Source organism: Chionomys nivalis, chromosome 9 (assembly GCF_950005125.1).
Source record: "Chionomys nivalis chromosome 9, mChiNiv1.1, whole genome shotgun sequence".
Lineage (NCBI taxonomy): Eukaryota > Metazoa > Chordata > Mammalia > Rodentia > Cricetidae > Chionomys > Chionomys nivalis.
In genome coordinates this window covers 60,050,476-60,065,013 of record NC_080094.1, presented here as the reverse complement: position 1 = coordinate 60,065,013, position 14,538 = coordinate 60,050,476, and the positions used below count along the sequence as shown (strand labels likewise).

The window sequence follows — 14,538 nt, the reverse complement described above, 5'->3', positions numbered from 1 at the left end:
AAAAATAGTTAAAACGAAGTCTATTTGGTTAATTTTCTGTTACTGTTGCACTATATTGTTTTTTTGAAAGTCTCTTATCCTGTGATTGTGATACATAAATACTCTCAAAACACAAGGACAATTTTGTATCTTATACGTACATACATATTGGTTTTAGAACTTCATTTAAGGCTGTACCAAACTGTTTCAATGGGATAGCCATTTCCAATTAATCCCCTTAGCACAGGAAGTTCTAACAGTTGTTACTTTGTGAGAAAGCTAGACAGTAGTGTTCTATTATTCTACATTTGTCCTTTTTGTCCAGTTATATAATACAGCTGCACATACTACCTATGGTTCTGTGTAGTCCCTGTTGCCTTATCAATTTCATTTGAAATGCTATAAGTAGAAGCCAGTGGAATAGTCTTGCACCCAGGATATCAGCACTTATACAAAACAGGGACTGACCCTTCCTGCTTTATCCCTACCAAGTTCTGGTTGATGAGATATTTGGCTACAAGTATATGTCTGATGTTTGCCATTCCCACCCCAAATGAGGACCGTTTCACCCAATGTTTAAGCAGCCGTCTATTTCTTATTTTTCAGGATAACGAATATATGAGATGCCACCACATAATCAGTACCAGAATTACCCCCCATGATGTCAACAAGATTTTTCCCAGGATGCTGACAGAGTCTCTAATAATCAGAAGCACTGTTTTTGTTTGTTTTACTTTTTGTATGGATTTTTTATTTTTTGTTTGTTTGTATTAGACATGAGGTTTTCATTTCTATGAACAGATAAAATCAACTTATAGGTCATTGGTAAATAACTGTTCTCAGCTTGCCAGAGTTCTAGGAGACTAACAAGGAATTCATCATAACCCAAGTCAATTTAATTTGACATTTGCTCCTTTTCCTGAGAGCTGCATCAGTTGGCAAAGCAGTCCAGTGATCACAGAAAAGGATAGAATAAGATTGTTGTTAGAAGAAGGCTAACTACCTCAGGAAGCTTTTTGTGATTTAATAGCTTAAGTGATTACTGTACAAGTAGTGTGAGCTATGCCTCTTTGCATGCGTTTACACAAAGGCTAAATTTCCACTGCTTTGTTCCCTTGTATTATTTATCCATTTAATGACAACTGGACTGTCCAAAAAGCACTATGCTTATTCAAATATGCTATATCATAAAGATTCTTGTCTATTAGAAATAGGCTATAAACCAAGTTCTTTTTTTTTTTTTTTTTTTGGGTTTTCGAGACAGGGTTTCTCTGTGGCTTTGGAGCCTGTCCTGGAACTAGCTCTTGTAGACCAGGCTGGTCTCGAACTCACAGAGATCCGCCTGCCTCTGCCTCCCAAGTGCTGGGATTAAAGGCATGCGCCACCACCGCCCGGCTATAAACCAAGTTCTAATATAGACTTTTGTGAAAGCTAAGTTTTAAAATATCAAGTGAGATAGGACTTGGTTTGATTAGTCATGTGATTTTACAACTGTTGTTTTTTTTTTCCCTTCCCTTTCCCTTCTTATGTGTTCCCATATGTAAGTTATTTCCCCAATGCCATAGTGACAATTAAACTGATAGTAGAAATACGATCAAACATTTAATAATTTCCTTCACACTTACATCATTTTCTTCTGAAAACCATGTCTGTTAATACTGTGTTCCATGTCTTCGAGCATAGCCATGGACCCAGAGGTTCTGAAGCACTCCTGCTTGCACAACTGTTTATTCTCAGGCATTAGTTCTAGTGTCAGAGACTCAAGTTATTTTTTAAATCCACTAACACCTACTGATGATTTATGTAAATTCTCCTAGGAATCCATCATAATATACATCTCTCTCTCTCTCTCTCTCTCTCTCTCTCTCTCTCTCACACACACACACACACACACACACACACACACACACACACCAAAAAAATGAGTATCACAGCTTAAATTTTCTACTGAAATGTAAACTTTAGAAGCTACTTAGTACATTTGAATATTGGAAAGTAAAGTTGAGATTTTGCTGGGCTCTTTTTTATTATTGTTTTAAATAGAGTAAACAAATCTCTGTATAAAATTTAGTTTTCGTTTACTTCATTAATAAACTTCAAAAACACAAATTACTATACTGGATAATTACTGTCTTTATGAAAAAGCAGAAAGCCATTCTGCTTTAAATTTTATTCACATGTTTTTGTTTTGTTTGTTTGTTTGGTGTGTGTGTGTGTGTTTCTGCGTGACTATCCTTTAGCAGCTTTTCTAACCAGACTAAAAAGCAGACTAGAAAGGACTGCCCTCAACTCTGACCTTAGGCTATCTAATTTAAGATCAGACCGAGCACTCTCCCACAGCAGTTCACTTTTAATCATCTAGCTGGAAGATGTTTATGATTGGATTCAAGCTTTGTGCTAAATGACCTAGAACCATGATGTTTTAATTTTTGACTGAAAAAAATATTCAAAACAACAGTTCAAAAATGCTCAAAGCATGGGGGGAGTAAACTATTGAATGTCTATACATGTGAGTTAATACTCAATTTTAAATGCTGCTCTGGTATTCTCTATGATTATAATCAATATATGACCATTTTGGGGTAATTATTTTAATAGATAGTTCCCTAAAATATGTAAACAGTCAAAAAGTACATAACAGAATGCCAGGTGTCACTAGTTTTTAGGAAAAAGAAACTCTCACCTCAATTAGAATGGCTATAATTAAAAATATCCAAATAACTAAAGCTGGTATGGGTGGAATTGGTGTGAATGTAAATTAGTACAGTGAATACTTAAAAACTATGGAACACTTTAAAAACAAAACACAATCTACCATCTGATCTGGCAATGCCACTCCATGGTTTGTATCCAAAGCAAATGAAATGTCTGCATTTCCAGGTTTGTTTAGCACCATGAATTACAGCATTATATATATTTATGCCTATATCTGTGAATATATGTACATATGTATATTCATACTAAATAATGGCATATTGCAGTGGAATATTATTAACCATAAAAGAATAAAAATTTGCCATTTTTTGGCATGGCACAGAAATACATGGTTAAGGGGAAAAGAAAGATGTAGACACAGAAAGATGAAATGCATGCTCCTGGTTAGATATGGAAGCAGGATAATCAGTTTTATAGACGTAGAAAGCAGAATAACCGTCAGAGGATAGGAGAGGGATGGAGGTGTTAAAGTGAGGACCCAAACAGAATTACAGAAGAAGGATTAAGTTAAAACTTTTTAAATCATATATTTTTTTTCTTTTCTTTTTTTTTTTTTTTTGATTTTTCAAGACAGGGTTTCTCTGTGGTTTTGGAGCCTGTCCTGGAACTAGCTCTTGTAGACCAGGCTGGTCTCGAACTCAAGAGATCCTCCGGCCTCTGCCTCCCAAGTGCTGGGATTAAAGGCGTGCATCACCATCGCCCAGCTATATATATTTTTCAAGGAAACAAAATTTATAAATGTGACCATTTCACTTTGCATATATGTATCAAAATTTTGTTGTATTCCATAAATATGTGCAGTTAAAGTATATCAATTAATTAAATAAAGGTAATATATGAAAATCAAGATGTTACACAAATTCATGCATCTCAAATTTAAACATTCATAAGACAAATATTTTGAAGTTAGAAGACTATGTGATGATTGATCTTCTCTACTTCCAAATACCAAATTCTTCTTCAGTCAAAAGTTAAAACAGTAGGAAAGGAAACTAGGGAAGTATTCAATGAAACCTTGCTTTGTTACCAGAAGGAAGGGAACATAAAATAAAGTGAGGTCACAATCTCTGAAGTACTACTGCTTGTCACTGCTCCCTCGGGCAACCCAAACTCCCCTGCTTAGAGTTCTGACTGCACAAGGAGTCTACACCATGAGTACTCCTTTTGTCAGTGAAGTAAACAGTCATTAGTAAACTCTTTGGGGCTGGTACAGCCTTTATAGCAAAAAGTAATATAAACCTGGTCAGAGTATTTAATAAAACTTTTCAATTATTAAAATGGGGACATTGATAATAAAATAAGCAATAGGAAATTATTTTTAAATAAATATTTGAAAGATACTTGTATAAATATTTGTTTTTAATACATTTAAGCATGAATGTGGGTACCTCTTTCTATTTCACACTGTTATCAACACAGAAGTAGTAGGCTTCACTCTTTTGATCCTGTACATCAGTCTCCTACATGGTAGCCCCTCATCACTGATATTTGTGAAACTATCGAAGATGACTCTATCTTGTTTGGTTTGTTGCTCTGAAAATGTCACCTTTAAACGGGTGTACTCAATTTACATTACTACTAACTTAGTATTTTCCTCTCTAAGGAATATAAAGTTGCTATCTTATTTTTTACTGTTGCTGTGATGAAATACCCTGACCAATGCAACATCATGGAGAAGGACTTCACGTTGTACCACAGTTCCAGGTGAAGCCCATTGTGGCAGGTAAGTCAGGTGGCAGTTGCTCACCTTGAGTCAAAGTCAGGAAGCAGAGAGAGAAGGTTACTGCATACTTCTCTTTTTATTCAATCTTGGGCCTCAATCCATCCACAGTTGGCATAACTCAATTATCCTAATCAAGATAATCACAGATACGTATGCCCAGAGGCTACTCTAAACTCCTCAATAATCCCTCCTGGGCATGCCCAGAGGCTCATTTCCTAGGAATTTCTCACTCCTGTTTCATCTACCACTGGGAAAATTAACGTAGACACTTGTCCTCATAGAAAATTCACTTAGGTCATCATGATCCCTGGGATTCATTATTTGTGTCTTTCCTGATGAAATATATCATTGCCCACCTCTGAAAAGCAAATAAGTAATGAGCTTCCTAAAAAGTGTCCTTACCTAAAGAAGCCACACATTTCTATTTATTGTAACTGAAATTACAATGTTAAATGTTAAACATGGTCCTCGTCCATTCAACCCTCTGACTTTGGGTAGTTTAGCCACCTTCAGTCTCCTTTCCTTACTGTTCTTGATCGTTATCATTTATAGTAAATCTTCTTGCCTCTAGGGAGAGAGGAAAATTGCAGGTGTCAGATGGACAAGCCTTTATTTTCCTGTTTCTTGTCTCCAAATTCACCACATTCTGCCCAAAGCTAACTCACTTACTGCACTTTCCTTTTGTTATTTCCAAAACCTCCGGGTCTTGTTCAATCAGCTTTCACATTTCTTTTCAATTCCCCCAGATGCCCTCCACTTTCATAGTTTACAATATCTAGAGCTCTTTCATCTCGCAAAGCTACTGACTAGTCATCTTCTCCTCCTTATCAAGACTACAGCTTCTCCTCCTCAAGGCTACATCCTTCCACCACCGTAGCACTACACTAACGTAGCAGCTCTGGGAAGTGGATGACTTTATCTGCATTTTCTAGATGAGAAAGCTGAGGCAGAGAGGTAATATCTCCAAAACTATACAGCAACTGGATGACCACGACCAGCTTCACCAAGGTGGGTAAGCCTTCCTGCTCATGCAGCTGGTAGGATTCTATGCTGATGATCTCCACCATCGATTTACACAATTCTGATTTCAGCCTTCCAAGTGGTACTGTCTGCCGTCTGTCTAACTTCTGGATTATTTAGACACTATGGCCACAGCAACTCTTAGAAAATAAAACTTTTGGTTGGGTGGTTTTTTTTTTTTTTGTTTGTTTGTTTTTTGAAAGTATGGTGGCGCGCAGGCAGACATGGTGCTATGGTGTTGGAGAAGGCTCTGCGAGCTGTACATCTGGATCCTCAGGCAGCAGGAAGAGAAATGCCTGCCACATGTACCATTTGCACATCTGAGACCTCAAAGCCCACCTCCAGTGACAACACTTCCTCTAACAAGGCCATACATACTAATAGTGTCACACCCTATGGGGGTCATTTTATTCAAACCACATTATGCTCCCTGGCCCCTTAGACTTGTATGCATATCACACACAAAATGCATTTAGTACAATGTCAAAAGTCCACTAGTTTGTAACAGTCTTAAAATTGTTTAAAAGTCCAAAGTTCAGTATCTTCAGAGACTCGTGCCATCTCTTAACAGTAATTCACTGTAAAATCAAAATGAAAAAGCAAGTCCCATATTTCCAACATATAATGACACAAGATATACATTACTATTCCAATAGGGAGGGAGGGGAACATAAATAGGAAATACTAAACCAAAGCAAGACCAAACCCCCAAACTCTGGGTCTCCATGTCTTATGTAAAGGTTCTCTACAGATCTCCAACTCTTTTCAGCTTTGCTGACTGCACAACTCTTTCTCTTGGGCTGGTTCTGCTAACCCTGTTAGCAGCTTTCATAGGTAGGTAGCCCAAGACTCTGGAATCTCCAACATTTTTAGAGTCTCCAAGGCAATCCAGGCTTCATCTTCATGATGTCATGCAATGGCCTTTGTAGGCTTCCATGCCAGGACACCCTGACACATGCCGATAACCCCTTTCTTCTATTCTTGACTCTGAAGCCAGAACCACACGGTCAAAGCTGCCAAGTTCTGTTGCTTGCTCGGGATGGAAAATGGCACCCTCATTCAATTACATCTTCACCAGCTTTCTGTTTTTGATAGTTTCCTTCATTGCCTATGCTTGTCTGTCCTATGACTTGTACTGTGGATCAGGTAGGCCTCAAACTCAGAGATCTTCCTGTCTCTGCCTCTAGAGTGCTTGGATTTAAAGGCATGAATCTGGCCCTTTAATTCCTTTTCACGAGTTGGAAGCTTAGCTGGGTGAGATCTTGCCCTTAGGTCACCACTCCCTTATTTTATTTAATACTAGGTTTCTCTTTAGGTGCTGAGCTCTATTCCACTTCCTTCTGCCCTTTCTGTCTCTGAACTATACATTTGGTATTTTTCCTTGCTCAGCTTGTTCCTTTTCTTTTCTTTTTTTTTTTATTTTTCGTGGATTTTTTTTAATTAATTTATTTAATTATTAAAGATTTCTGCCTCTTCCCCGCCACCACCTCCCATTCCCTCCCCCTCCCCCAATCAAGTCTTCCTTCCTCCTCAGCCCAAAGAGCAAGCAGGTTTCTCTGCCCTGTGGGAGGTCCAAGGACCACCCACCTCCATCCAGGTCTATTAAGGTGAGCATCCAAACTACCTGGGCTCCCACAAAGCCATTACGTGCAATAGATCAAGAACCCATTGCCATTGTTCTTCAGTTCTCAGTAGTCCTCATTGTCCATTATGTTCAGCGAGACCGGTTTTGTCCCATGCTTTTTCAGTCCCCGGCCAGCTGGCCTTGGTGAGTTCCCGATGGAACATCCCCATTGCCTCAGTGTGTGGGTGCACCCCTCGCAGTCCTGATTTCCTTGCTCGTGCTCACTCTCCTTCTGCTCCTCCTTTGGATCGTGAGACTTCAGTCCAGTGCTCCAATGTTGGTCTCTGTCTCTGTCTTCTTTCATCGCCTGATGAAGGTTAATATTCAGGGGGATGCTTATATGTTTTTCTTTGGGTTCACCTTCTTATTTAGCTTCTCTAGAATCACGAATTATAGTCTCAATGTCCTTTATTTATGGCTAGAAACCAAATATGAGTGAGTACATCCCATGTTCCTCTTTTTGGGTCTGGCTTACCTCACTCAGGATAGTGTTTTCAATTTCCGTCCATTTGTATGTAAAATTCAAGAAGTCATTGTTTTTTACTGCTGAGTAGTACTCTAATATGTATATATTCCATACTTTCTTCATCCATTCTTCCATTGAAGGACATCTAGGTTGTTTCCAGGTTCTGGCTATTACAAACAATGTTTTCATTATAGATCTTCATAAGAGTGAACGTAAAAACCACAGGACAGAGTTAATACTGTCTTGAAATTTCTTCTACCACGGCAACTAATTCAAAACTCTTCAGTTTAGTCTCAAGCAGACTTTTCGGACAAGGGCAGAAACAGCCATGTTCTTAACCAAAGTATCACAAAAACAGTCTCTAGGCCATCCCTCTTCTCTGAAACCTCTTAAGTCAGGCTCCCACACTTCAAATCACCCTCAAAACCATTGTCTTCCATGCTCCTACTAATTTGGTCCACTAAGTCCCACTTAAAGCATTCAACACCTTTTACAATCTAAAGTCCCAAAGTCCCCACTCCTCTAAATACAGTCATGCCCAAGACTATCAGACCAATACCCCAGGCCCTGGCACAAAAACCCATCAACTTTTCTTAACTCACATGCTTTCACTGACTCCATACTACTTATTGTGAAGGTTTGCAGACTCCTTGGAAGACATTCATGGCTTTCTACAACTACTCCCAACCCCTTCATCATCACTTCCTACTTATATATAGTCTAGTCACAGCAAACTTGAGGTATGTGCCATTCTTTGTCACATTTCTGTCCCATGAAAAATGCAGTTGTAAGTGAGAGGAGTCATTCATCTTCTCTTGAGAAGTCATTTCTCATCTGTGTTTTCTCACTGACTACCAAGTGCTTTCCTGAAGTCAAAACCAATCTCCCACTCTTCTATATTCCCACAGCAATGGTTTGAAAAGAACAACTCTACAACCACAATGCAGTGCTATATGATCAATCACCATCTAGACTATATAGAACTGGTCACTGCATTACTGATGCTGGAACCTTACAATCTTATCCATGAGGACAAGACAGCTATCACATAACACATTTGATAAAGAATAGGGTGCACTTTCTTTTTTAACAGTCAAAATCAATATACTCCTTGTTATAAAATGATGCATTAATATGGCAATGGTGGTAGCACAACCTTAACTAATCAGTTTGCCTAAAATGTAGCAATCCATAAAAGTTATTTTATTTAAATATGAATAAAGATATATATCTTTCTTTATTAAAGTTCTAGGGAATGACTCTATCTTATACAAGATATCTCTGCTTAAATAATAATAAACTACATCAAAGAAAAGAAAGCAAAACAGTCAGACCTGTTTCTAGGTCACAAGGTTTGAGTATAAATAGTCACCATATTATAAATATTATAAAATATGCCCATGAATCAAACAAGTGTTCGAATCAACAGCCTCTCAGTTTCACCACCTTTTGCATGTCTACAGTACACTGGGATGCCCAACGACAGCCCTTACCAAAGCCTTGTTTATTACAAAGATAAATCTCACAGGACTGTATGCTCAAGGGCCATAAGCCTGTGGTGCGTGTGTGCATTTATGCACTTGCCTGCCTCGGGCTACCACCTCCCTGCCCTCGTTGTGGGGAACGGACTGCGCATGTCTGCTGGGAGGAGTACAGGTAAACTGCAGAAGTAATTTTTGAGAAAAATTGAGCGAGAAGGCAATGTGAAATCCACAAAGCTATAAACAATTGTTTATTTTTGCAAGCATTAAAACAGAAGCAAACCTCACAGGTTCAAAATAAGGTGATGAGAGGAATGCAAGGTAGCTTAGATGATATTAAAGCAATTCACTATTTTAAGCTATAAATGAGAGCTCAGTTAAAATAAAACAAAACCTAACTGTTGAGCACCCTGATCTACATTAAGTTCATATTGTGTGTGTGTGTTTCAGTGTCTCAGACTGGCCTCAAACACTATATCCTCCTGCCTCTGCCTCTTGACAACATTTTCTGACCGAACATCACCACCTTGCCTGCACTCTGCACTCCCACAGACTGTGGCCTAAAGTTCAGAGTGCAAAACAATTCAACATTCAATATAGGTAGTGAAAAATTACCCAGAGTCAGTCACCAAACACCAAAGCAACATTAATTTTGCTGATGTAGACTAAACACAAACCGGAGTCACTGGTCTTTTAAACGTTTACTGTTTTTCTAGTCCTCGGACAGGAAAAGCATTTTGGAAATAAAGGGCTCATTAAAGAGGCCCTTTCAACTATTGTTAGGATTTAGGACTGCTGCCTTATGTGTGGAACTGCAAGAGATTTAGTAGCTATTTTCATTTATACTTTGCAATAGTTTACAATCGTATCCCATAGAGAGAATGGCTGACATCTGACATTGCAGAGTTTACACAGTGTGTCAAATCACTGGCAAGTCTACAACACAAATGAGAAATAAGACTTGAATTAGATAAGGAAAAAGCTCAGCATGTACAGTTCAGTTTTCTGTCTGCATAAATCAAAATTAATTAATTTGAACTAATACCAATATTAAGTCACCAAAATAGCTAAACAAAAATAAATCTCTAGGAATGTTTTAAAAAAATAATTCTCAGTTTGAAAAAACAGTATTCGATGCTTTCCCACATTAACAAGGGACAGGTAATAATGACTGCTTACATGACAATATTGTCTTTGTTAGCTCTGCCCCAACAGAACTAAAGATCTCCTGATTACAACTTTGTAATTTAAGTCAACTGAAAAGATTTCAGGGGAAGGGAAACAAAGAAGAGCCTGAATGCCAGCATTTAAGTGGACTGTATTAACTAAGTTTACTCTTCAGCCTGGGACACTGTAAATAAGAAGGGCACCATGCACAGCCCGTGCTAGGTCATGACCCGCTCGCTGGCCTCTCTCTGTACTGGAAAGGGAAAGTTGTTCTGGGGCCTCACTTGCACAGGCTTCTGCTCCACCTTCAGGCTCCTGTGAGCACAGGGGCCTCACAAAGAAGTGCTCGTACTGTACTGTGTAGCTCATTGTCACCGTTTTTAAACAGTTGCTTTTTTATTGTAATGAGCCAATTATGAGCTAGTCACTCAAGCAGTCATTAACAATAGATTTTTTAATTGCATTTTTAATGAATTTTATTTTGGATAAAAGCCCTTAAAAGTACCTATGGCAAAGGGTAATCATACATTGAATTAACCACAAAATCTGTTTAATAATGACTTGTCTTTTATTTACTACAACAAAATACATTCCAGTGAGACTGCTAAAAAATTGACAGTGTCAGGGGAAAAGAAAAAGGTTCCGGAGGGGAAGACAACTGTATTCTTCATTCTTAAAAATGAAAAACAAGAATACGCATTTATTACATTGTATTATCTACTTATTTGCTTCAATTTTAAGGTTAAATTTTTATTTTGTTAACATTTCTTGACTTTATTTAGAAAATAAGATTTATTAACATTACCCATAAACTACTGATACTTCAGATAATTATAAAAAAACCTGAAGTACAGAAAAATAAATTTAATGTAGTCACCCGAAAGATGGATTTATTGGCAAGCTATGTTAAATTTATTTTTTAAATCATATCATATAAAAATTTTATGTCAAGATATTTTCTGTGCACATGAATAGAAATGTTTTATGCTGAAGATAAAAAATACTTTAATGAAATTTGAATAAGCATAATAATCAACTTAGCATATAGCTATATATGTAAAGCTGGTTGTTGAAATCTCCTAAGTTTATAGACAGATGTTTGAATTTCAAAAGTATGTGACCATTTCTAGAAACAATGATGTGAAGATCAGCATTACAAATTTTAAGCACCAAACAATTTTTAACTAAAAATTTCAAATAAGTATGAAGTCATTTAAAGCATTATTCTATTCATACGATATAGTTCTGAATTAGTGACATTAATTTGGTACCATTAAGCCATAATTAAGAGCCTTCTAGACAAGATGAATTAGTAAGCCATTAATTAGGAGTTTTTAAGGATGTATGGTATTAGGAAATCTTCTCTAGAGGTTACACATGTCATACATGCACTAGTTAGGTTTTAAAGTTTTTAATCTGTTAAAATCACTCAATGCAATGAGAAAAAATACACATACAAAATACATATACACAAACTTGTGTGTAAAAAGCTGTTCCTAAAAAGTATCATTAAGTCCTCTCTTATTTTGTTAGGGGAAAAACAAAACAAAAACAACAACACTTTCTTGACTGCTCAAGGTCTTTAGAGGCTTGCATTTTCTGACCTGAGAATGGCTGACTGAAAGCAGCAGGCTCTTAAGAGAACTGCTCGGCCCCTGGCTAATAATCTGCAAGGGCAGTGTACTTAGGGGCTTTGGACACACAGGCCCCAGTGTGCTCCAGCTTTGGACAACTACATTCTGCATGCCAGGACTTTGCCTGCCAAATAGCAGTAAGGCCTTCAGAGTCTTCCTTCTTCTACCTGAGATATGCCGTTTAATTAAGGGGATCTCTTTTTAGCTTAAGTTTTCATTTTGAGGTAGAGGGAAAATCAGCATGGCTAAGAATGGAGTAACTAGTGGCTCTAGCACTTTTCCTTACCCAAAAGACTTCTTTTCAGGGCATAAAGAAAATGAAAGAAGTGCTGTACCAAACATGTATCTTGTTTTATTTAAAACAAAGCAAAACAAAACTATACAACTCAAGGTTTAAGAATTCAGTTTAATGAATCTACTGGTTTCCATTTCAGTAGACTTATAGTTTTTACATGATAATATATGAATCAAATATGCACCTCAAACTACTTTGCAAATTACTAATACTCAAACATAAGCAAGGTAAGGCTATGTTTTAGCAATAGGATACAAACAATGTTCTCCTAATCCTTTTACTGTCAGAATGAAACATCTTTTAAATCAAGATAAAATCACCACATTATGAATGTTAATATCACTCTGAGAAATAGAATTTCTTGTGAGTAGAGAAGACCATCCCTTTAGGGAGAAATGCTGTGTTAAAGTGGATTACTCTCTTAGTAGTATAATGGAATGGCTCCTACCTAGTCCCAGATGGAAAATCAAAATCTGCATTTAAATGGAAATATTTTAAAATAGATAGGACAAAAGAAATGCCTATTTCTTTATATTCTAAAAATCCAGAATGACACATAAGAACTTCTGGGGAAGGCTTTAGTTCGATGCTTTTGCTTCTGTGTTTCCCTCGTTTCTGTAAAAGCCTGCAGCATAATATGATTTCACAGCATTGTGATTAATGCTTACTATATGTGCCTATTATATCAAATTTGCAAATGGGATCAAGAAACTGGGCTGTGCAATTACAAGAAACAGATATGTTGTTTAGGCTTAGGTAGAGCTAAGAATGAGCCCTTTATTTTCTTCCTATTTTTAACTGTGGTGTTTTATAAGTAATTCTTACAAGGCAATAGCAGTTTGTTGAAATCAAATAAAATCTGAGTTTCTTCAGCATTGATTCAAATCACCACTATGGTTAGGGAAGAAAAAGAAGCAAATGCCAGGCAGTATTGTAACAACTGCTCTCTGCGACCTGAGAAGATTATTTTCAGTTCTTCAACAGTTAGGGCAATTTTCTTAAATCCTCAAGGAGCCTGACAGCACTGCACATTTCTTAATGCCTGCATTTACTTTTACATTATAAAACAATAAAACAGCAGGATAATGTTCATGCCGTTTAGAGACTTGTAACATTACCACAAATAATTCTACTGTATTATGGCAAAACATGAGCTTTTTAAGTGTAGGCTGACTAAAGGAAAGGTAATCTATATTCATTGAAATCACAGAGACAAATAAGATTGGAAATATAACTTAAATGTTGTACCTAGTTCTAAAAGGAGGTTTGAAAAGGAAAAAAAAAACATGCTGGATAATTTTTTTGCTCTAAATTAAAATGCAATTAATCTTGCAGTATAGCACTTGCTGGTAAGGGAAACGTCTCCTACTTTGAGTTTACAGTAGGGATGTGTACCCTTGTCTGCTGCCCAGGTAACAGTCATTGGAGAGATCAAACACATTTCTCATGAATACTGTAAAGCAAAGTTTTACCTCAAAGACATGGGTGTTTTGCTGACGGCTAAATGTGACCATTAGACTGTTCTGGGCAGGCTAACTGTAGAACTTGGTCAAAAACTCTTTCTAAAGTAACTGCCCCTTCTAATGATATACTGCCTCACTGCAGCAAGTTCTGTCCAAGTTTGAACAATAAAGTCTGTAGCTTTCTGTTCATATAAAAGACAAAAAAGACACCTTACTGAAAAGCAAAACAAGGCAACTGCTTCTGCAGGTGTATTGGGTGACTGTCTCCCTTTCAACAGACAATTCATTTAAGTGTGACAGAATGTGATTCTACCAGAAGAATCAAGCATAGAGAAGATCAAGCATAACAACCATTCCATGTCATAGCTTAGCTTTCAGATGTGCCCCAGGACCTCTATCTCTGACCCAATTACTCATCTTACCTCCCTTCTTTCAATTTCATCTTCTCAAACTACTAGAAAAGCAGAGAACCATCAATGGTTGATGGTAGTCCATAAAATCTAATTTTAACAAAACAAAATGCTACTTCATGCCTTCAGTCGCCTACAGTGGAAGTCGTACGTAGGAATATCTCAGATCTAAGAATCATAATTTCATTTTAAATCCCTATTAAAAATCATCTAAAGTGTAGAAAACTGAGACGTAGAAATTAGGTACTTAAAAAAATCCTTGTAAATCTTGGGATTCATAGCTAAGGTTTAAATAAACTGCCCTTTAAACCAGAATATTCTTATGCTAAATAAATGGCATCCTACACTACCACAGAACCTGACTTTTCAATGTAAGGTTTTGGACAAGCAGCAGCATCACTGGGGCATGTATCAAAAATCCCCTGTATCCACGCTAACTCAGAACCTGACGTTTCAATAAGAATCAAAATGATGTATCTGCAGAAAATTGAAGACTCTACAGTCTAAGAGTGGGACTGGTTTTCCATTATTCTTCACTGAGAAACCAGCCAGGATCAGAAC

At 37.2% G+C, this 14,538-nt stretch overlaps 1 protein-coding gene across 1 annotated transcript in view; it reads right to left on the bottom strand.

Moving 5' to 3' along the window:
* The window catches only part of Dph6 (diphthamine biosynthesis 6), a 114,699-nt gene that overhangs the window by 63,571 nt on the left and 36,590 nt on the right, over positions 1–14,538 (bottom strand). The gene's annotated exons all lie outside the window — the stretch shown is intronic.